We start from the raw sequence: 23,347 nt of genomic DNA, 5'->3' as shown, positions 1-23,347 counted from the left end.
GGTCTCCCAAGCAAAAAATCAGCTAGACGACCACATATGGCAATCTTGACTGTTCCAACAGCTTTGAAATGTCAATTTTTGGCTAGTTGGATGTAGCACCCAAAATTTTCGCCCTTGGAAGATATGTGAAATTTATCCTTACTTCCCAAACTATGACTCTCCATACGAGTTGTAGGGAGTCTTGGCGGGTCTTGAGGACCCAATCGTGTACTGTTTAGTAGGTTGGTTTGGAGATTTGCTATGATTACAACTAGGGGTTATGAGTCATAACGACTTAAATAAGTTGTATAGTGTCTTTCGTAACCTGCCCAGTATGATTCCTAATTATTTCTACTTTGACAACTACTGGACCATGCGAGTTGTAGTGCTGAGTACGAGTCGTATGGTATGACTCATAGCTATGTCAGTGTTGGTAACCATGGGCACTGTCCAGAGTACGAGTGGGACCTTATGAGTCACAAAGATACCCTATGAGTCGTAAAGTCACCCGTAGTGACTGGGCGGTCAATTTTTAGTCTTTTCATTAAGGGTATTCTGGTTAGTTTCCCTTTTCCCTTACTTAGACCACACGACCATAAAACACCCAACAGGATTATTTCTCATTCATAACACAATCAAAATACTGTCAAACTCTCTAAACCCTTCAAGGTCAAGATACTTAGGGTTTCTACGAATTTAGTTATCTAAGGGACCAAAGGTTGATTTCTCTCCATAAATCTTTGTATTTTAGGCATGTTACTCCTCCTAAATTCTCAATTGATGAAAAACATGTGTTTTACATGGTTTAAATTGTATGGATTTGAATATGTATTTTTTATGGTTGAGGGTTTTAACATGGTTTATTCTTAAATTGTTTTTCCATGATTAAATATGAATTATTTATGTTTTATTAATAGTTTTGAACTTATGAGGTGCATGGATATGGTGAATGAACAAAGGGGTCATGATTTTCCAAAAATTGGTGTTTTGAAATTGGAATTGGTTTTGAATAACTATGTTCCTTTAACCCACTTGGGTAAATTACTTTAAATTGTGAAATTGTCATTTAATTTGACTTACTCATTTATATTATTGCATTGCATTAATGATTAAAAAATGAACATGGATTTTTGAGAGCCTTGTTGGCTATGACTTGATTAAATGAACAATGGGAGTCAAGGTATTCCCCCAAGATAATGTGATTGTTATGGTATAGAGATAAACTTGCAAGTGTTAGGATATGATGATACCCATTAAGTCCCTTAATAGTTGGTTCTTTGGTTTATAAATGGGTTATGTGGAAGTTTTTTTAAATTGGGCTTAATGGGGCTTATGTTGTGAAGACGTAATGGTGTGGGTCTTAGATTACTAATACTAGAAACACATAATTTTTAATGTGAGGTTCGATCTTGAAGATCGTGTGCATGGGTCACACTTGATATATATTTGGGATATCTAGTTGCCTTGATGGCTTTAGCTTTTCCTCAGTTTTTCTTTGGTTCATGCGGGTAACACACGCCTGGGACCTTTTAGCCGGAGGAGTTGGACCGTGTGTCGTTCATGATGGTGGTCAAGCTACATAGTCTAGGATATTATTTCACTTTATGCTTAGCCTTGTTCCCTATCCCAACACATTATTTATGTATATATATGATGATGTTTACATGGATTTGAATTGCATTTAACTTGGTATTATTTTATCCCCTACCCGTGAGTTTCAAGCAAGTGCTCAACCCATTAACCATCTTCGAATGTTGTATCTCCACATGATGTAGGCAACGTAGATACTTTTACTTTTCCTACACAGTGTTAGGTTGATCGACTCGATTCATCGATCATTAGTGATGAAGTGGTGAGCTTCCATTCTCCAGAAGACTTGGTTATTTTATCAATTTGCTTTCATAGACTAGAATTGAAGAGTTCATATTAACATTATTATTATTATTATTATTGTCATTGTAAGAGTAGGAGATATGTCCTAACTTTGATTAGTTATCGATAATGGTTAGAAGCTTTGTATATATTATTGTGGATTGGGTTGTTATGATTGATAATATTAGTTGTCTTGAGTTTATTATCTTCCATCTTATTATATATGTGTATTTTAGCCATTGCTAGGTGTTATATTCTGTTTGGCCAGGCAAAGAGGTGGTCTTTGATATTCGGTGCACTGGAGACGCCCATTATGGCCAGGCCCTAGCTGGGGTCGTGATAAAACTCATATTAATGCCTAGGTTCAGGGTCAATTGGGTATCCACAAAGCCATTTCAAGTAGAGTCTCTTTTATGGGTGTGTATAATACCACACTTGTAAATGAGAGCCTACGAGACATTTAGGAATGTTTTCCTTTCTTGTTGTTCTGTTTCGTGCTATAAAGTTTAAGATCATGAAATTTTGCCTAATTCTCATATGTTCGCATTTCAGATCAAGCCTCCCAGAAGATCTGATAGTTGTGGAAACTTTTTTATCTCATCGGAGGACAATGCCGATAGATCTCATAATACTCATAGAGTTCAAACCGATCTAGATCTCAACTACTAATTGTACTATACCACGTGAAGTTCTATTAGTTCCTTTTAGCCCTCATTGGACACCTCAAGCTGATGTGTCTGATTTTGAGTTCTTCTATGCCATTTATTTTCTTACCCAGTTGGTGGCCTCTCAGACTGGGCGTGTTACTTCTATTACTCCATCTTCTAAGGTCACTGTAGTTGGAAAATTTATAAGGATGAGTCCTCTGAATTTCACTAGTTCAAAGAGTGAGGAGGATCCGCAAAATTTTTTTGATGAGATGGAGAAGATTTTCCATATTATATATGCTACTGATGTGGAGGGTGTGGAGTTTGCTGCTTATCAGTTTAAGGATATGGCATATCAATGGTATCAGGTGTGGGACCAATCTAGAGGTGATGATGCTGAGTCCTCTATGTGGGATGATTTCTCTAGTACTTTTCATGATCACTTCTTTCCTCAGGAGTTGAGGGAGGAAAAGGCTGAGGAATTCATGAATTTGAAGTAAGGCTGGATGATAGTAAAGGAGTATGCCTAGAAGTTTCATTAGTTATTGTGTTAAGATCCTGAGTTAGGGTCTAGCATGAGGTATAGAATAAGGAAATTTACTTCTAGGTTATCCTGTTATTTGATTTTAGATAGCAAGGCTACCTTGTTGAACAAGGATATGGACACTTCTAAACTTACGGTGTACATATAACAAGTAAAAGATGAGAAGAAAAAATTGGCAAAAATTGGAGAGAGGCAGAACAAAAAGTTTTGATATTCAAACCTGGGTGGAACTCTATAGTAGAGTGGTAGAGATGGTGGAAAATGGTCCAAGAAAAAGTGGAGCAAATTTGGTTCCTATTCTATCGCTAGTGCTCCAACTCCTAAGACATTCGGTTATCGCCATTTTCAGAGTAACTGTAGGTTTAGGGCATAGGGTGTCAAGATTTAGGTTACTAGAGTCAGTCAACCCCATGTAATCCCCCATGCCATTTCTGTGGACAGTTGGACCGTGGATTTTGTGATTACGGGAGGAATAAGTGTTTCATATGCGGCTAGCTTGGCCACTTTCAGAGAAATTGTCCTTCAGGGGAAAATAAGGTCCCGATTACTACTTTTTTGACCCCTGCACTAAAGGGTGCTACTTATGACTCCGACACTGGTCGAAACTGACTATATACGCTTTCCACCCATAAGGATTCTAAGGCATCTATTATGGCTAGAAGGGTCTATATGGGTTATGTAGTACTGGTCTGTGGTAGGGAGACCTTGGTGGATCTGATTGAGTTGGATATGTTACACTTTGATTTTATCCTTGGAATGGATTAGTTACATTCGTGCTATACCTCTTTTGATTGTCAGACACGTAAGGTAATTTTCAAATTCCTTAATAAACTGGTTATAGAATGGGAAGGGAGTTCCCTAGTTCCTAAAGAAAGGTGTATATCTTATCTTAGAGCTCAAAAATTGATTTACAAGGGTCTTTATACCATTTAGTGCATGTTAAAGATCCTAGATTTGGGGGTTCTTTATTGAAATTTGTTCTCATGATATGTGAGTTTCCCAAAGTATTTCCTGGTGACCTTTCTGGTGTTTCTCTTAATAGGTAAATTGATTTTAGGATTGATCTTGTTCTGGACACATATCCAATCTCTATCCCTCCTTACAGATTAGCTTCGGCTGCATTGAAAGAACTTAAGGAGTAGTTGAAAGATCTTCTAGATAAGGGTTTTATTTGCCCTAGTATTTCTCCCTGATGTGCTTCAGTTCTCTTCGTGTATAAGAAGGATGGGTCCCTTTGGATGTGTATAGATTACCACCAATTGAATAGGGTGACCATGAAGAATAAGTATCCACTTTTGAGGATTGATGATCTCTTTGATCAGCTTCAGGGTGCTAAGGACTTTTCTAAGATTGATTTTTGATCGAGTTAGAATCAGTTGAATATAAGGCTAGAGGATATCCCTAAGATACTTTTTCGAACCCAGTATGGTCATTTTGAGTTTATGTTGATGTTATTTGGTTTGACTAATGCATTGACAACATTTATGGATCTTACGTACCATGGATGGATCTTACGAACCATGTATTCCATTAGTTCTTAGATCTATTCATAGCTTTGTTTATTGATGAAATTTTGGTGTATTGCAAGAGTGAGGCAGATCATGCCAATCACTCCGTATAGTGTTGCAGGCCCTTAAGGAATATCAATTATTTGCTAAATTCTCTAAGATCGAGTTATGGTTGAATGTTGTGACTTATTTGGGTCATGTTATTTCTATTAAAGGGATCAGGGTGGATCCACAAAATATTGCAGTGGTTAAGATGGTCGCCTAGACCTATGACTCCAACTGATATTCAGAGTTTCTTGAGTTTACCGGTAATTATAGAAGGTTGGTGAAAGTTTCTCTTTTATTGTTATCCCATTGATTAAGCTGACTCAAAAGAAAGTGAGTTTTATATAGTCGGATGCTTGTGAGGGTAGTTTTGAGAAATTGAAAGATAATTTAACTTTGGATTCAATTTTGACCCTGCCTGAGGGTACTGATGTTTTTGTTGTTTATTGTGATGAATCTCAGGTAGGACTGGGTCGTGTGTTGATGCAACCTTGTAAGGTTGTTTCTTATGCTTCTAGGCAATTAAAGGTGTGTGAGAAGAACTGTCTAACTTCTAATTTGGAATTGTTAGTGTTAATGTTTGCTTTCAATAGTCGACGTCACTATTAGTATGGAATTCATGTTGACATCTTCTCAAACCATAAAAGTTCGCAATATGTGTTTATTCAAAAAGAATTAAATCTTAGACAAAAGAGATAGCTTGAGTTGCTCAAGGAATATGATATAAATCTTCATTATTATCCAGGTAAGGCTAACATGGTTGTTGGTGCTCTTAGCGGGTTATCTATGGGAAGCTTGTCGCATGTTGATAAGGAAAAGTGAAGCTTGATGATGGATATTCACCATTTGACTAATCTTGGAGTTTATCACTTGGACTTTGAAGATGGTGGTGTGATTTTTTAAGAGGTGCTGAAGTCATCTCTTGTTGCTAAGGTGAAAGAGAAACAACTCTTGGACCCTATCTTGATGCAGATCAAGGATGATGTATGTCTATATCGTATTTTGAGGCGAGCTGGAAAAGTGGCCAACGAGTTGTGATTATCTTTGAGTATTGGTTCTATTCAATTGGTCATCCACATGTTAATGTTGAAGAAGTGTGTAGGCGATCCTTTCTTTGTTGTTCCATTGGAAAGTGTGGGTGTCTCAGATTTCTTATCTTATGAAGGGGTCTTAATTGAGATTTTGGATCGTTAAGTTCATCGGTTATGAGCAAAGGAAGTGGCTTCTGGAAAAGTTCTATAGAGGAACCAAAAGCATGAAGAATCAACTTGGGAAGCCAATAAGGACATAAAGTCCAACACCTATTCTTGTTTCTCTCTCTAGATAATCGTGTTTGAGGTATGTGTATGCCTTAACATCTTCGTTTTCTAACTTTGTTGAAGGAAATTTGGTATTTCCTTTATATCTTTGTTTTCTATATTTTTTAAAAGTAAGTGTGATTGTGAGTTATCTTAAATCATTCTAAGAGATACCTTGTCTGATCATTCGGGGATGAATGATCCGTGTGTATGGGAAGGGGGGAGGGGGGAATATAACACCCCAAATTTTGGCCCCTAGTAGATTTCTAAAATTTTATCCTCACTGCTAGACTACAACTCTCTATACGAGTCACAGGGAGTCTTGAACAGTCTTGAGGACTCAATCAAAGCCTAGCTAGTAAGTTGGCCCGGAGTTTCTGCTATGACTATGACTAGGGGTTAAAAGTCATAAAGACTCAAAACGAGTTATATGGTGTCTTTCAAAGCCTAGCCAGTGTGATGCCTAATTTTTTCTACTTTAATAATGACTGGACATGTGAGTCTTAATGTCAGAGTATGAGTTGTATGGTTTGACTCATAGCCAAGTTAGTGTCGGTTACAATAGGCATTGTCATTACTATGAATGGGATCATATGAGTTGTAAGGTGGCCCCACGAATCGTAAGGTCACCCATATTGACTGGGAGGTTAATTTTTAGTCTTTTCATTAAGGATAATCTGGTCAATTCCCCTTTTCCCTTACTTAAACCCTACAATTATAAAGCACTCATGGGGGTTATTTCTCATTCATAACACAATAAAAACACTCTCAAACTCTTCAACTCCAAGATATTTAGGGTTTAAAAAAAGCTTGTCATGTAAGGGCTTAAGATTTGATTTCTCTTTATAAGTTTTGGTATTCAAGGCATGTTACTCTTCCCAATTCTTAATAAATAAAAATCATGTTCTTTACACAGTTTAAATTGTATGGATTTCAATATGAGTTTTGTTATGGTTGAGGGTTTTGACATGGTTGATTCTTAAATTCTTTTTCCCATGATTTATTATGCATTCTTTATGCTATATTAATGGCTTCGAAATTAAGGGGTGCATAGGTTTGGTGAATAAAAAAATGGTTCATGGTTTTCCCCAAATTTGTGTTTTGAAATTGGAATAGGTGTTGAATAATTGTGTTCCCTCAAACCATTTGTGTAAATGGCATTAAAATGGTAAATTGTCACTTGGTTTAACTTACACACCCATTTTATTGCATTGCATTAATGATTAAACAATGAACATGGATTTTCAGAGACTTGTAAGCTATGATTTTATTTAATGAAAAATGAGGGACGAGGTATTCCCCCAAGATAATGTGATTGTTATGTCATAGAGATAAGCTTGCAAGTTTTAGGGTATGATGATAACTATGGTGTTCCTTAATGGTTGGTTCTGATACAACCATAAAGAGCACAAGGTTTACAAGGTCTTGTAGAAGGTTCAAGCTTCGGATTGTCAAAGGATCAAGTCTCGGATTTGCAAGTGCTTGAAGAACTTTTGGAAACATTGCAAAGCCTTGTCCAAATTAAAGATAGAAGGATGGATTTCTATATCACATAGGCGCTCAACTATGGGCATTGTGGTCTTTTGAGACCTTCCTTTTACACTTCAAAGGACCACCCTTAATTAAGGGCATTTTAGTCATTGTTATGTAATAGTGTAAATAGACCTTTTAGCTTCCATTTTCATTAGACTTTGATGAATTGAAATTGAGTGAAACTGAAATTGTATTTTGTTTCTTTAGTGTAGGGATTGGAGAAGCCATCTTACTGTAGGTCTTGGAAAGTCATCAAAAACTTTAGAGTTTAATACAATTAATGGATTTCATTTGTGTTAAACATTTGGCAAGAAAGGTGTGATTGAGGAGCTGTGATTCCTTTGTTCCACCTAAGAGGAAGTATTGAGATTCTATTGGTGAAGTGTGATTGATGGTTTGATACACCATCTTTTGTTAATCACATGGTAGGAGTAAAGGTCTTTCTAGTATCTTTACATTTTATGCATTCTTCTTTATCTCCCTTTCTTCTAGTTGCTATTTTTTGTTCCCTGTGTGTCCATTTTTGTGTTTAGCCTTCCTTTAGGCTATCATTTGGTATCAAAGCATAAAGAGCACAAGGTTTACAAGGTCTTGTAGAAGGTTCAAGCTTCGGATTGTCAAAGGATCAAGTCTAGGATTTGCAAGTGCTTGAAGACCTTTTGGAACCATTTCAAAGCCTTGTCCAAATCGAAGAGAGAAGGAGGGATTTCTACATCACATTGGAGCCTCAACTAAGGGCATTGTGGTATTTTAAAACCTTCCTTTTACACTCCAAAGGAGCAACTTTCATTAAGGATATTTTAGTCATTGTTAAGTAATAGTATAAATAGACCTTTTAGCTTCCATTTTCATTAGACTTTGATGAATTGAAATTGAGTGAAACTCAAATTGTATTTTCTTTCCTTAATGTAGGGCTTGGAGAAGTCATCTTAGTGTAGGTCTTGTAAAAGACATCAAAAACTTTAAAGTTTAATACAATTGATGGATTTCTTTTGTGTTGAACATTTGGCAAGAAAGGTGTGATTAAGTAAGTGTGAGTCATTTGGTCCACCTAAGAGAAAGGTTTGAGCTTCTATTGGTGAGTTGTGATTGATTGTTTGATACACCATCTTTGATTAATCACGTGGTAGGTGTAAAGGTCTTTCTACTATCTTTACATTTTATGCATTCTTCTTCATCTCCCTTTCTTCTAGTTGCTGTTTCTCATTCCTTGTGTGTCCATTTTCGTGTTTAGCCTTCCTTTAGGCTATCATTTGGTATCAAATCCATTTATTAGAGTTGTTCCCACAACTCTAAGTCTTGGATCTAAGAAAATTTCAACAAAATAGTGTAGAAAGTCGAAAATCTCACAAAAAAAAATTGTAAACCCGTTTTTGTGTTTCGACAGATTTTTAAATCTTCGATCTACATGTTTTTGTGTTGTTTTGTTTGTTTCAAGTGCTAGATTCTTGTTCCCTGTAACCTAGGGAGTCTAGATCTACATTTGGAACAAGATTTGGTTGTTTTTGAGCTAGATCCACCATTGTTGTGACTTGTTTGAAGCTTTTGGAGGTGCGATCCGTTTTGGGTTTGTGTTGGTGACGTGATTTGTGGATGATTTTGTGTTAGTTGTTCTTGTCTTGGAAAAATGAACCTAGATCTAAAAGAAAAATTGAATTCAAGGTTCATTTGCCTAGTGGTCAAACCTTGGTCAACTCTTGAATATTCATATTATTCTTCCTCAATCTTCATATCTTGTTGGAGAAGAATATTTAAAAGTACTTGTTTTATCTTGAAAAGGGAGGAAACAGAGTGTACTAGTTGTTCAAAGCAATTTCCAAGAAGCTTCCTACTTTTGCCAAAAGAAGAAAACAACAAAGACAAAATGAATCTTCAAGTACAATTACTAGTACAATGGGGGACCAATTCATTTCTAATCCATTTTGAAGCTTGAAAAGGCTTCAAACTTGAATATTTTTCCCTCCAAACGAATTCTATTCCTTACCTAAGTGTTGTTTGGCTGAGACAAGAATTTGAGAATTTAAAATTTTGAAAAAGTGATGTCCAATCACAAGCTGACACATCATCACTATATCAACAACCAAATTGAGTTCTAAGTTAGATTTCTAAGTTTGTATTTTTTGTTTCTAGTTGCTTTTGTGTTGATTCTATCACTAATTAGCAAACTAGTAAGTACCTACTAGGTTGATAATTAGTCTTGAGTCCTTTTTGTTCGTGTCTTCACTTTTTGTGTGCTTTTTTTGTTTTCAAGTCGTAGTAGTTTGTTGGTTCAAGCCCATGCATCATTTTATTTGAGTCTTGTCAAACAAAAATTGATTCCGGACCAAGGCATATTCACCATTCAACTCACTTACCAAGTGTTGCCAAGTATTCAACACTTGTGAGACCAAGTGTGAGGTAAGATCCGAGTGTTAGTGTGTGAGGTCATATGAACTAACTTATTTGTTCATTTTGTAGGTTTTTGACTTTGATGTTTTTTTGCTCTTTTTAGGTACCTTGACAATGGAAGGAACAACATCATCCACTCTACAGAGTTATAGTATTTATACTCCCTCGGATCCTTTTGAAAATTTTCATCGGCACCTTGAAAGTCTATGAAAATTGATCATTGAAGTATGTCATCTAAGCCGAATCACCACTAACCAAGATACTAGCATTTTGCCTAGTATCAATTCTCCTTGTGTGCAGGTTCAAGATAATATACTTGCACAGGAGGATTCAAGGAGAGTTCCTCAAGAATACATGGTTGTTGATCAAATGGAGATCTTGGCTAAGAATTTCAACTTTGGGAAAAATGACAAAGAGGTGATGCAAGGAAGAATTCTTGACAAACTCCCTTGTTATGAGAGCTTTCCAAAGGAACAAATGAGCTGCCATGATCCAAACCTAGGTGAAGGCCATACCATATGTGAACTAAAAGGTAACAATGCTATCTCCTACACTCCTATAAACTTAGAATCTCGTGATGTGGCTAGTAGTAGCCAAGTGAATGTTGTTGATGGTTTGCTTGAAGATGGATTCCACGAGCCTTCCGTTTGTGATACTCTTGATGTTGTTAGATTGAATAAGGACCAAATTCTTATTGTGAGTATGCAAGCACTAGTTGATCCTTTAGATGGCAAAATCAATTCTTTTTATAAGAATGATTTGTATCCATCTAGTGCTAGAACTTATAACTTGAATAAGGTTCCATTACCAAGTGATAATAGTATTCACACACTAGTTGACCCTTTTGAAAACCAAAGTGAGTCTACATTAGTATGTGAGTTGCCAACAACTAGTGAGGATGTGAATGATGATCAACCTACTCAGGAATGTAGCCCACTACTTGAGCATATGTGTGGTGTGTTTGATAAGTTTCGAGTTAGTGATGAAGTCGATGGATTTGATCATGGGATTGGAGATGATTCTTTGAGCATGTTGTATGATGAAAGCCATATTAATAGATTTTCTCAAAGAAACCAAGAAAAGGCACAATCGGGTGAAGGTGACCTTGATTTGCTTGAATATTTAGGAAATCCGAATTGTGATTCTTCTTGTGAATATTTTTTTTGTGTGATCCCTTTACTTCTCATGCTGATTTATATCCCGACATATTATTTATGTATGTATATGATAGTCTTACATGGTTTTGAATTGGATTTGACTTGACATTATTTTATCCCCTATCCCTGAGTTACATGATAGTGCTCAACTCACTAACTATCTCCAGACGTTGCATCCCTACACGATGTAGGCACCGAAGATACTTCTACTTTCCCTGCACATTTCTAGGTGGATTGGCTCAATTCGTCGATCGTTGGTGGAGAAGTATTGAGTTTCGATTCTCTTAAAGACTTGGTCATTTCATCAGTTTTCTTTTATAGACTAGACTTTAAGAGTTCACATTATCATTATCATTATACTTGTCATTTTAGAGTCAAGGACATGTACCGAGTTAGATTAGTTTTAGGTATTATTTAGAGGCTTTATGGATATTATTGTTGATTGGATTGTTATGATTGATACTATTAGTTGTCTTGATTTTATCATCCTCTATCTTGTTATGCACTTGAATTTTAGTTGCTACTAGGTGTTATTTTCTATTTGGCTAGGCAAAGGGGGTTGTCTTCGATTCTTTGTGGACTTGAGATGCCCGTCACGGCCAGCCCCTGGCTAGGGTCTTGACAGTGGACCTTTGGTTTGGATCCAAAGCACCTTGGCTCATTTTGAGCTATTGGTCGAACGTCAAGAAAATGCCAAGTTAGGAGTGGGACTCACTTTTCATTGAAACGACCTTAGATAAAAATTTTAACTGTGCCATTGAGTTTGGAATGTCAAATTAAATAGGGTAGCATAGTCCATTTGCATATACAGGATTTTGAATAAATCCTGAGGGGTTGGCAAAGACTTGGAAATTTCCATGTCTCAACTGGTACGGTGCACTAGCCATCGCAAGACATGGATCACCATAGCAATCTGGAAGCCTCTAGCAAGAGTCGGGAACACGACATTCTTGGTTGCAAAAGCGACACTTCTCATAGTATGGCCAGTATCGCGAACGTGATTGCAATGTCGCGAATGTGACTTCTGGCCCTTTAGTTGAGTATTGTGAATAATGATTAACAGATCGCGAATGTGACTCTCGAGTACCTAGTAAGGGTATATATACCTTATTTCAGCACATTTCATCCTATTCCTCACCCATTCTCAAGAGACTTAAACCTAAGGGGTGGAATAACTTGGGAATAACATTGTGGGTGCTATTGGGAGTTTGGGTAAAGTTTGATTACGCATTTTTTCCTTTGAATTTTAAATAAGATTCCTCCATTTCCATGGTTGATTTCCCCTTATCTTCTCTAAAATCCCTAAACCTTGGTGACTTGATTTTAGCACCAATATAGCTCGAAATTTACTCATTTTGAGGATCAATACTTCTTAAGCACATAGGGACATTGAGTTGGTTTCAAAAACACAATTTCCATAAATGGGCCCCATATGGGATTTTGCATAATTTTGGACCCGATGCAGAATGGTGCAATATGAGTATCATTGTTCTCATGTTGATGGTTAGATTATGGTTTTGATAGCATGGCAGCTTGAGGAAGCTTCTTAGAAGGGAAAATCAGTGATTTAGTAGATTCTTCAAGCTTTTTACGGCGTACGGGTAGGTTAAGTTTTTTCCTCCACATAGAGTGAGATAATTCATAGTTTTTTTATGATATTGTGTTATATTTTGGATGGGTTTTAGGTGTTCTTAAGGTTATTGATAATGTTTTGGTTAGTTAGACCATTTAGACTATTTATAAAAATCATAATTTAGGCATAATCGACTTGGTTTCTCATGCTTTAGGTAAAATCTCGATCTTAAGGTTGATTATGGCTTAGTTAACATCTAAAAGTGGATATATATACCTTATCCTAGTACAACATAAAACTTTCCTTGTAACATATTTCAGGGATTTAGTAGTGAGCTCTTCGACCCACATTAGGCCAAGATTTGTGTTGATCCTTGTAACCTTTTATGCGCTTTTTATACACCTCTAAAATGCTTACTAAACTAATATTGAGGATATTTTGCACTTGATGGTTATGATTGGTTGGTATTTGGATTTGATTCTTATTGTTATTATGATAATGATTTTATGATTATCAGTTCGAGTCCGGCTATTTGTTAAAATATTGATTGTATATTTATCGATTCAATTTAGTTTATATATAATATTGATTTTATATATACATACAATCATATACCGGTTCAAGTTTGGTTATTGGCCATGATTATGATTATATTATTACCGAGTTGAGTCCGGCTATTGATTACATTGTTAATGATATATTTACCAGTTCTAGTTTAAGTATTGTTTAAAATATTGGTTATATATATACACACTAATTTGAGTCTAGATATTGGCCATGATAATGATTATATGATTACCAGTTCAAGTCTTGCTATTGATTACAATATTGATAATATATTTACCAATTCAATTTTGGGTATTGATTATGATGTTGATTATATAATTACTAATTCCAGTCTAGATATCGATTTTGACTATAATGATGCATGTACTGATTTGAGTCCGATAATGGAATATGGTATTGATAATATGGGTACTTATTCAAGTGAGGAAATGGTAAAATTGCTATAACGTGGCATGACATGGATGAATTCTAGTTGGATCATGGTAAATGATAGTGGTTTGGCTTATACCTTTCTTAATTGTACCCTCCAGGCTTATGGGGACCTTCTTTGAGTTATTTATTTTTTTGCACTTATTGGCTTATGGGAGCCAATTTTGTAGTTATAATTTCTTGTTATTTATGTTATTATTCCAATTTATTTGTGTAATTGTGTACAGTGATGTTAGACTTATTCTTTGGTTTGCCCCACTTTTCTTGGCTTAGTTATGTTATCTTGCATTTTATCATATTTATGTTATGGTTTAGCTCAGTTAGGCGATGATGCCTACTAAATACCCATGGTTTTGATACTTATACTACACTTATGTACCTTTCAGTGCAGATCCGAGCACTAGTTGCCACCATTTATTTGAGGATCATGCTATGGTGGTTTTGGATATTGGTTGAGCTCTTGGAGATGGAGTTTTCCCATTTCCTTCTATTTACCTATATCTAGTCTTTTGTTGTGAGACAGATTGATTTTACTATCCTTGAACTTATGTGTATTGTAGTAGCTTTTGTACTAACTCTACTAGGTCGTGGGACATTTCTATGTTATGGCTACCTTTCAAATTCTTCTATTTCCTTACTTATTTAAGAATTGTATTGTCTATTTTGTCCTTTTTGAGGAATTTTCCACCAAGCTAGCCCATTTCAAATAGTCTCAGGCCACGGTTCAACTAACCTATTGGCAGGATTTATTAGGTGCCATCAGGACTTGCAAACTTAAGTTGTGATATTACCTACCGCCTTTTATTCAATTCAAAACTAAATAAAAATTGCAATATAAAGACTAAAAAGCATATCATTAATTTGTTACAATAGTTAAAATCAAAATGTAGTCAAAGATTCACATATAACTGAGGCAATGAGAGCCAACAAAGTAGGGTAATAGATAGAAAAGAGACTCAGTGTACAATTGGAGAATTCATTGATAGATGATAATGGCGTTTTATCAAACAACTAGCTATGAATATGACCAACCCTTGTTGAAAATCATAATTTCTGTCATTAAATCTTTTTTAAAAAACTCAACTTACAATTTTTAAGATATATGTTATCTATTCTGATTACATATAGAAAACAATGTAGAAACAACAACCTGGCTAGTTTAAGGAAATCCTTCTTTTGGGGGACAAAAGGTTATAAGGAAATTAACTAGATAATTGAACAAAACTCATCTTGGACAACATTGCACCTGATTTGGCATCTAACAACTTCAAAATATGGTACCAAAAAGAAAAAATTAGTCGAAAGAAGTTTTAAAAATTTTTCACAGATCATAAGCTCTGGTTTTCATCACTAAAGATGACAACCTGTATCAAGAATTCACCATATTTACATTAAAACACAGGGGTCATTTTAGCGTAACTGAGTATGTTTCGAAGAAAGGCTCACCTAACATTATTCCATGAAATAAGAACTCATACATGTGTGTAAATTATATTTTGAAACCAACATGTATATGTACAATCAACCGGTACAACTGAAAATAAAACAAAGTAAACATCAATTTATCGTAGGAGTGAAACTGTTTGTACCATGTGAACTGATCATAAAGTCAAATCTAGAGAAATAAAAGGGAATAAAAGGAGAGGTGAAAATTAGAAGAGAAGAGGTAGGAACTAGCAGTGCATGGAATGGGCAATTTGCAAAATTGCACATCTCATGCTCTGCCTGATCCTCATTTATCCATTCCACACCATATTTTACATCAATAAAGACTTAATTTTCCTATGCTTCTAACATTCCTTCCAAGTCAAGAGCAAATGAAAAGATCTTTTGTTTGAAGTTGTCAATGGCCAATATAGTCAATAAAGGACTAAAAGAAGAAAATGCTAAAAAATAGTCATAGTAGTACAAAAGCCAATACTACTATGGAGTAAATACATAGGCTTCAAAGTTTCAATCACACCTCACCATAGTACTGATTTCAGTTAGTAGTACAAGTTTTCCCCCAAAAAACTAAAATCTACTTATAGGTAAAACTACTATTTTAAGATATATGTAATCTATTATCATTATAACTACTTATAGAAAACAATATAGAAACAAATAGCCTGGTCAGGTTAAGGAGATCCTTTGGGGGGCATAAAAAGTTATACGAAAATTAACTAGATAATTGGTCCAACCCTTCATCCAGGATAACATTGCACCTGATTTGTTGTCTAATAACTTGAAAAAGTAGTACCAAAAGTGAATTAGTTGAGAAGGTTTTTATGTTTTTTACAGGTCATAAGTTGTGGTTTTCATCATTAAAGATGATAGTCTGAATGCAAAATTCACCACATTAAAATGAAAAAACATGGGAAATTTCAGCCTAATAGAGAATCATACATTATCAATGAGTAGTCTACATCATTAAAGTGAAGATAAATTTAGTAAAGGAAATAGGAGAAATTGGGGAAAAGAAAAGTTTAAGATGATCACCATTTGACCAAAGTCACTAAGCAATAGAATAAATAGATAAGAGGAAATATTTGCAAAACAATATAGATAGCAACTTGGAAACAAAGGACAAATAGAATTTCCCTTCACATTTGGAATTCTAGCACTAGTGAAGCTGCGTCGTTTCAATTCTCATTAAGACTAGTACATTTTTCTTGAACCAACTTATTTGAAATTTGAGAAGAGGTATTCTGAATTGATGTATTAATAGGAAAAATAGGATTTTTAATAACACATACCATTGCACATGAGGCTAAATATTATACATCAACACCTATTTAAATATCTTGATCATTAAATACTGTATCCCTCAACTCCAACTTCTTACCAATGGCTGATTCCACCAACCTATGACAAATAACTTCTTCATTATTGACTAAACTTGAAAACATAAGTGTTGCTTTGTTGTTTACCTACAGATCAAGTCAAAAAACTAATATTAGCTTTCTGTAGACAACTAAATACAATGATAAGTAGCTATCAGAGTTCTTTAGTTATCTGGCCATGAAAAGTTCTGATGCACTCTATTATTTAATAAACTAGAAAAAGGTATGTTTCTATGATGTATAACTAAAATTTTCATGGTGAAAGACATACTACTATTGTATTTGCTCATGGCATGGTAGAGGGAAAGATAAATGATATTATGAGCCTGGCACTGATATCCTGGCACTAAAAGTTTGTACAGCTGTCACTAAACCTCCATGAATGACCCTGGATGCTATCCAACTCTAATTAAGAGCAAAAATCATGATAACATAGTGTAAAATAAACACTAAGTTAAACTACTAGTAAAATTGTTTAATTTTTAAAAATTTAAAAGGTAAATCAGATAAAACAACTTGATCAGTAAGGGCATTGTGAAACCCTAGTTCTTAATCTTAAATGATATTAAACTTTCTATTCTTTATAATTTTTCTAAGATCTAATGACAAAATTCTCTTTACATATGGATGAAAGACAATATATCCATCAGTAAGTTCTCCATATATTATTGTCATAACCAATTCCAAGAAAAAGATAGATCTTCTTATAAGTAACTGAAAGCTAAGACGACAACCATTACCTCTATAATTGTTCTAGCAGTTTCAGTTGGCATCAATTAAGCTTCCTCATTCTACCTATTTTTCAAAACCAAAATGTCTTTAAATAGATGATACCTGGATGGCTTCATATTCTATTTCATAGGTCTAGAATTCACACTAGATTGATTGTCACACTTTCTGTAATTCCATAATTTCCCTTACCATTTCTTATTCTTCCTCAACAATGCTTCTTCCTTAATCTTCTAAACTTATCCCTACAAACAAAAACTACAAGCTCCATTCTCTAACTCTAAACTATCTGGCTTAATAGCTCTTCCAATAGAAGATCTCTAGCAACACTAAATGTTAGGTCAAAATTTTCAATTAGAAGAATACACTAACCTTAAAATATCAAGACTAAAGGAAAGACCCCAAAAAAACCCAGACACTAAAACACTAAGTGATTTGCAACACAAATTAAACCTTTTTCATCTCTAGAGATGGTCCCATCTTATTGTTTGAGGGAATTACCGAGAGAAAGAGAAAAGCGATTGAGGGAAATAAATGATGGAATTGTGAAAACTTTTAGGATAAATTTAATAACAATTACAATAGATATTTGTTCCCCATAAAGTATTGTCATAGATGCTTTTATGGCAACATTTCTAATAAGTATTTTTATATGCACACTTATTAAAATGGTTAATATATAGTAGCGATGGTTGTATCACAAAATCTTAGTTGTAAAACCATTGTTTTTACCGATGGTTAGAACTGTTGAAATAGACCCTCTATAGCAATGTATTAACCATTATCACCAAAAAGTCCATTGCCATAGGCCCAGTTTCTGGTAGTGGTATATTAACCAAATAGGATAATTTTGGTATATTCCTATCCTAAATACGAATCCTAATTCTAATTCATTTAAACTATAGGAATCCACTCCATACATCCCCCATTCTAATCTGTTGTTTCTTCTTCTAGGATCACAATAGAAATAAAAGTTTATCCTAAGGGTCGCGAATTCGTAGAATAGTAACAAGAATATATGAACAACCAAAAATGATAATCAATAATAAACAAATTCAATTGAAATCTATGTATTTATGTTATTTTCCTCAACCCTAGAACGAGTGTGTTTAGCCACTCGTGGTCATATAACAAATTAAAATAATAAAATTCATGCATATAAACCAAAAGTAGACTAAAGTAATGATAAAGAACCCTAATTGCAGCCTTCTTCATGTAGTTTCCATCCCAAAGTCATCCAAGGTATTTACAACAAGAGCCAAGCACCCTATTTATAATATGTGATAAGTTGGCCAATTTTTTGCTTTAAGCGTGGAACACCCATGTTTGGCGCATTAAGGGCAGTGAAAGTTATGCCCCTAAATGTGAATGCTCCCTATTTACGACCATGTTAATTTATGTCTTGGTGCATGGAACACCTTTAGCTCAGAGGTTTAAGGACATGGCACACCCTTGTGCTCCAAACTTCCAGATTTTTCCATCATTAACTCCTTCCATTTGCCTTTGATTTGCTCACTTGGTAGGTGTCTTTCAAATCTCATTTAAGCTTTGTTTTTCTCCCAAGACTTGATCCTAACATCTCACATGGTCTCCTATATTAGAAAATCTCATGAATTAGTGTACATAACATAATATAATTTACCAAGATGCACTAGAACAACACATAGATCAAGCTAGTAATACTAGTTTCTTGTTTACTCTCCATGTGAATAATTTGATTCTAGAATTGTTTTGAGCAATCCTTAAACACCATAAATAAGTACTTTAACACATAGATTCTCAATTATATTATTAATGATTCATTATGAAAAAAAGAAGTCCTCAAAACTAAACAAAACACATGTAGATTATAATAGTTAGGAGCCTAAATCCTGCTAAAATTAGTATACAATTCATGATATACATCAAACTTCCCGAAACTCTTGCAAGTCGAATTATGAGTCACTTTCATCTTCATTCTTTTAATGTGAAATAATCACGTCCAATGGAGTCTTTACAAAATTGAAATCCAAATACTTAAAGTTGACAAATACCATTTCCATGCAATAAGACTGTGTCAATGGCAGTACTTGTGGAGTTATATTAGTTCTTATCCCTAAGATCACATCAGCAAATCCAAGATCTTTCATATCAAGTTTCCTTTCTAGCATTAATTTAGTAACATTTATGTCTGAAATGTCTCAACTGATGATCAACATGTCATACACATACAAACAAACAATGACCTTGTAACTTGGAATGTATTTAATGTAAGCACATTTATCACATTCATTTATATTGAATTTGTTTGCTAGCATGCTTTGGTCAAACTTTACGTGCCACTGTTTGGGTGCTTAGTTTAGTCCATAACACTCATGCACTGAAAGACTCTCGATGCACCTTGTATCTTATATTATTATAAATTTAAATTTTGTAATGATGGAAAATTCTTTTGGCATTACAAGAAATCGAAAAAAATTTCAAAGAGTTGAAAAATTTATATGACATTTCAATGAACATAAAATTGGTGAGATTTAAATCATTATTTGGTGGTGCAATACTTGCTGGAATGTTGTCTTTTCTTATTATGGAATTCAATGTAATATTATTTTCTCTGGAGGTATCGTTGATTCCATTATATCAATATCCTGAATAAGCAATGCTATGACCAAAAATTTGAGAACGTCACACCTATCCCATTCCATACCCTACATAGGTAAGCCCAACACCAAAAGGGATAAAAATGCAAAAAAAAAAAACCAGATATGAGACTAAGATAAAGTCAGGCCAAAGATCAATAAACTAAGTCTAAAACTAAACAAAATACAACCCAAATCCAAGATACAGTATCATGATTAAGAGCACAAATAAACTACTATAAAATTTGAAATATATAAATCTATCTTTAAACTATCTCTAATAAACCAAGTAAAGACAAACTAAAGATAAGATAGAGTTTGTAATATGTCCCGAACGATGGAGTTCACCAGTACTTTGAGTCAGCCTACACCCCAAACGATCGCAAGCTCTGCAGTTTGTACTCATATTGAGATCTGCACCAAAAGGGTACATAATTGAAGAAAGAGTACAGTCCGCTTATAGTTAGTTAGCATTATAGGTTGAATGAGAAAGCCAGAAAACAAAAAAAGTAAAGATCACTGAGAGAAAAATCCCCCTGCATACAAAATAGTTCCTAACAATAGGCAAAATCATATCACCTAACAATTCGTTAAGTATAATAGCAATGTATAAATGACTATACTTGAATATACAAAAAAAACTATATACATGATACCAAGACATAAAACAAATGCAAGTGATGCAATGCAGTGTCCATAATATAGTATCTCAATATCACCTCATATATACCTTCCAAGGAAAAGCTTACATAATAGACATTAGTCATGATACCAATCACATAAAACAAATTCAAGTGATGCAATTCAATGTCCACAATGTAGTATCTTAATATCCCTACATATATACCTTTAAAGGTAGATCTTCCATGATAGAACACTATGGATAGGTTCACAACTTATATATGATCACAATCTCATGTCTCAATCAACCTTGCTTGCATGAATATTTGTCTATGAGTGTATAAAGTATTTTATTTACATTGCAAAATGAGTATTTCTAAGTATTACTAGCTCAATGAATATGAATGAAAGAACAATGATTCATAATCATAACCAAATAAATATCTTGTAATGAATTAGTTCAATAATGGTATAAATAAGTTCTCATCTCTTCAAATGTCAATGAATCATGCTATAAGTAATCACATGTCAAGATAGTAAATATGAGTCATATAAGATATCAATATTAACACTTCAAAACCCACTCAGGCATCATGATAATAATAAGGCAAAAAATGCTCAAATAAAATGATATCAACACCCATATGGGCATCACAGTAACACTATACCTCAAGTCAATATTTTTATTCATATAAGCCCCCACACGGTCAACACGATAATAATATGATCATAAAAGATGTATCTCACAATTAATTTCACATTCCATAGAATACTTTATATGAATAGTTAACTACCTAGCCTGGTTTAAAGAAAGTTATGCCATAAACTACCTACAAAAATTGACTCTCAAGCCTGTGACCCTTAGACAAAGAGCTATTCCCTTTGCGTAGCCTTAAAATATATCAAATCTATAAAAAAATATAATCTACATAAAAAGGGAGTCCTACAATGTCCATATTAACCATCTTTATTTTGGTCCAAAAGTACTTTGAAATCAACCCCAAATCAAAAAGTGTAAAATGATAATATTTTATGAAATAGGTTTCACATACTCTAAGTATTCTAAATATAAAAAACATTGATAAACTAGTAGAAATCAAACAAAAACTGTTTCTCTCTTTGAAATTAAAAAAATACATTTAAAACCTAAGCTTTGAAGATGATTTAGTGTTGATAAAAAATAAGGATAGAAATAATCTTTAGAAATTAGAAGAATGAAATTAATGAAAAGAAAAGGATATTTTATAGAACGACATCACGTAGGTGGTAAAATGGTCTCCTAAGAAATGATGCTTGAGAGGCCAGACTAAAGCTAAGACGATAGTTTCTTGCCACATAAAAGATAGCTTAGTTGATAATTTTGCCCATTAGGCAGATTTTTAGCCACTAAGGCTGTATTGCTAAGGCAACACATACATCACTTAGGTGATGGTTTTAGAATGATGGACTTTTGCAAGGTGGTCTTTGGTCTACCTGGGTGATACCGCTAAGGTGACCAAATGACTGTTTGAACGGTTACACTATGACCAGATTCAACTAAAATATTAAGGGAGTAAAAATAACTGTGCATCACTTTTAGTGGACAAAATATCAAATATATCCTCCTCGATAGGGCAATGTCTCCATACTTAAATTTATCGGAATCAATATGCTTTGACCTAAATTTCTTAGTCTATCTATTTATAATAAAAATGGGCTCATCCATATTGGTCAAGGCATGATCTAATGTAATAGAATCTCATTGGATTACATGCATATCATATGGATGGTATCGCTTCAACAAGACATGGAATACCGAATGAACATCTAGAAGATATAGAGGCAAACCTAGCCTATTTTCCACAACTCCAAACTTTTCAAGGATCTCTAAAAGCCTAATAAATCGTGGACTAAGATTCCCTTTTACCCCAAATTTTATCACACCCTTCATGGGTAATACCTTTAGCAAAACCTATTCTCTAAGCATGAATGAAACATCATGAACTCGACAATTGACATAACTCTTTTGCCTACTCTGGACAACCATAATCCTCTACTGAATCAATCACACTCAATCCATTAAATCTTGTAAAAATACATGCCCGAAGGTCTAACCTCTAATAAATCAAACCAACCTATAGGGATTTACACCTTCACCCATACAAAACCTCAAAATGCTCCATTTGAATTTTGGAATTATAATTTTCATTGTGTAGGTGAACAATGCTAAGGGAAATAATTGGTTACAATGTCCACTATAATATATAACACATGTTCAAAGAATGCCCTATAACACTCAATTGATCTGCTCTGACTAGCCATCTGTTTAAGGGTTTAAAGATGTGTTCATATCAAGCTAAGTACCTAAATCACTCGATATAAAATTCAAAATAATTGAGGTAAACTGAATAACACTATTATAAATAATAGAGACAGACTCACCATGAAACTAAATAATTTATCAAATGTAGATCTTTGTGAACTTCTCTACATTGTACTTCACCTTCACAGGTAAAAAGTGCATGATTTGGTAAACCTATCGACCCATCACCTTAATAGAATCAAACTTCCCAAATATTGGAGTTAGGCTAACTAAAAAATCTCATATTGATTTGCTCCAAATTTCACTGAGAATAGGCATTCTCTACATAGTACCACCTGGTCGATGATGTTCATACTTCACTTGTTGTTAATTCAAACGCTGGTCTATGAACTCCATACTACCATTCTTCATCCCACACCACCAGCAGTATTACTTTAAGATATGGTACATATTAGATGCTTTTAGATAAATAGAATACTTCAAACAATGAGCCTCCTAAAAGATCAATCCAATCCAAACACCAACATCTGAAAAAATACACAACCACCATTGCGCCCAAGCACACACACAAGTTTACATAGTCCACCCAAGTAATAAATGGCCTTACAAAAGCCAAGTATTAATCCCATAGGTACTTGCATTAACAACTAGCTAAATTTAGTTCACTATAAAGATTAACAAGCGCTCAAGTAACGAAAAGAGTTTGGAAAGTTAA

The 23,347-nt window shown here is 34.3% G+C and overlaps 1 pseudogene; it reads left to right on the top strand.

Moving 5' to 3' along the window:
- Nucleotides 1-23,347, top strand: part of LOC107865263 — a 79,506-nt pseudogene that overhangs the window by 17,311 nt on the left and 38,848 nt on the right.

Source organism: Capsicum annuum, chromosome 3 (genome assembly GCF_002878395.1).
Source record: "Capsicum annuum cultivar UCD-10X-F1 chromosome 3, UCD10Xv1.1, whole genome shotgun sequence".
Taxonomy (NCBI): Eukaryota; Viridiplantae; Streptophyta; class Magnoliopsida; order Solanales; family Solanaceae; genus Capsicum; species Capsicum annuum.
This window is presented reverse-complemented; position numbering and strand designations above follow the sequence as displayed.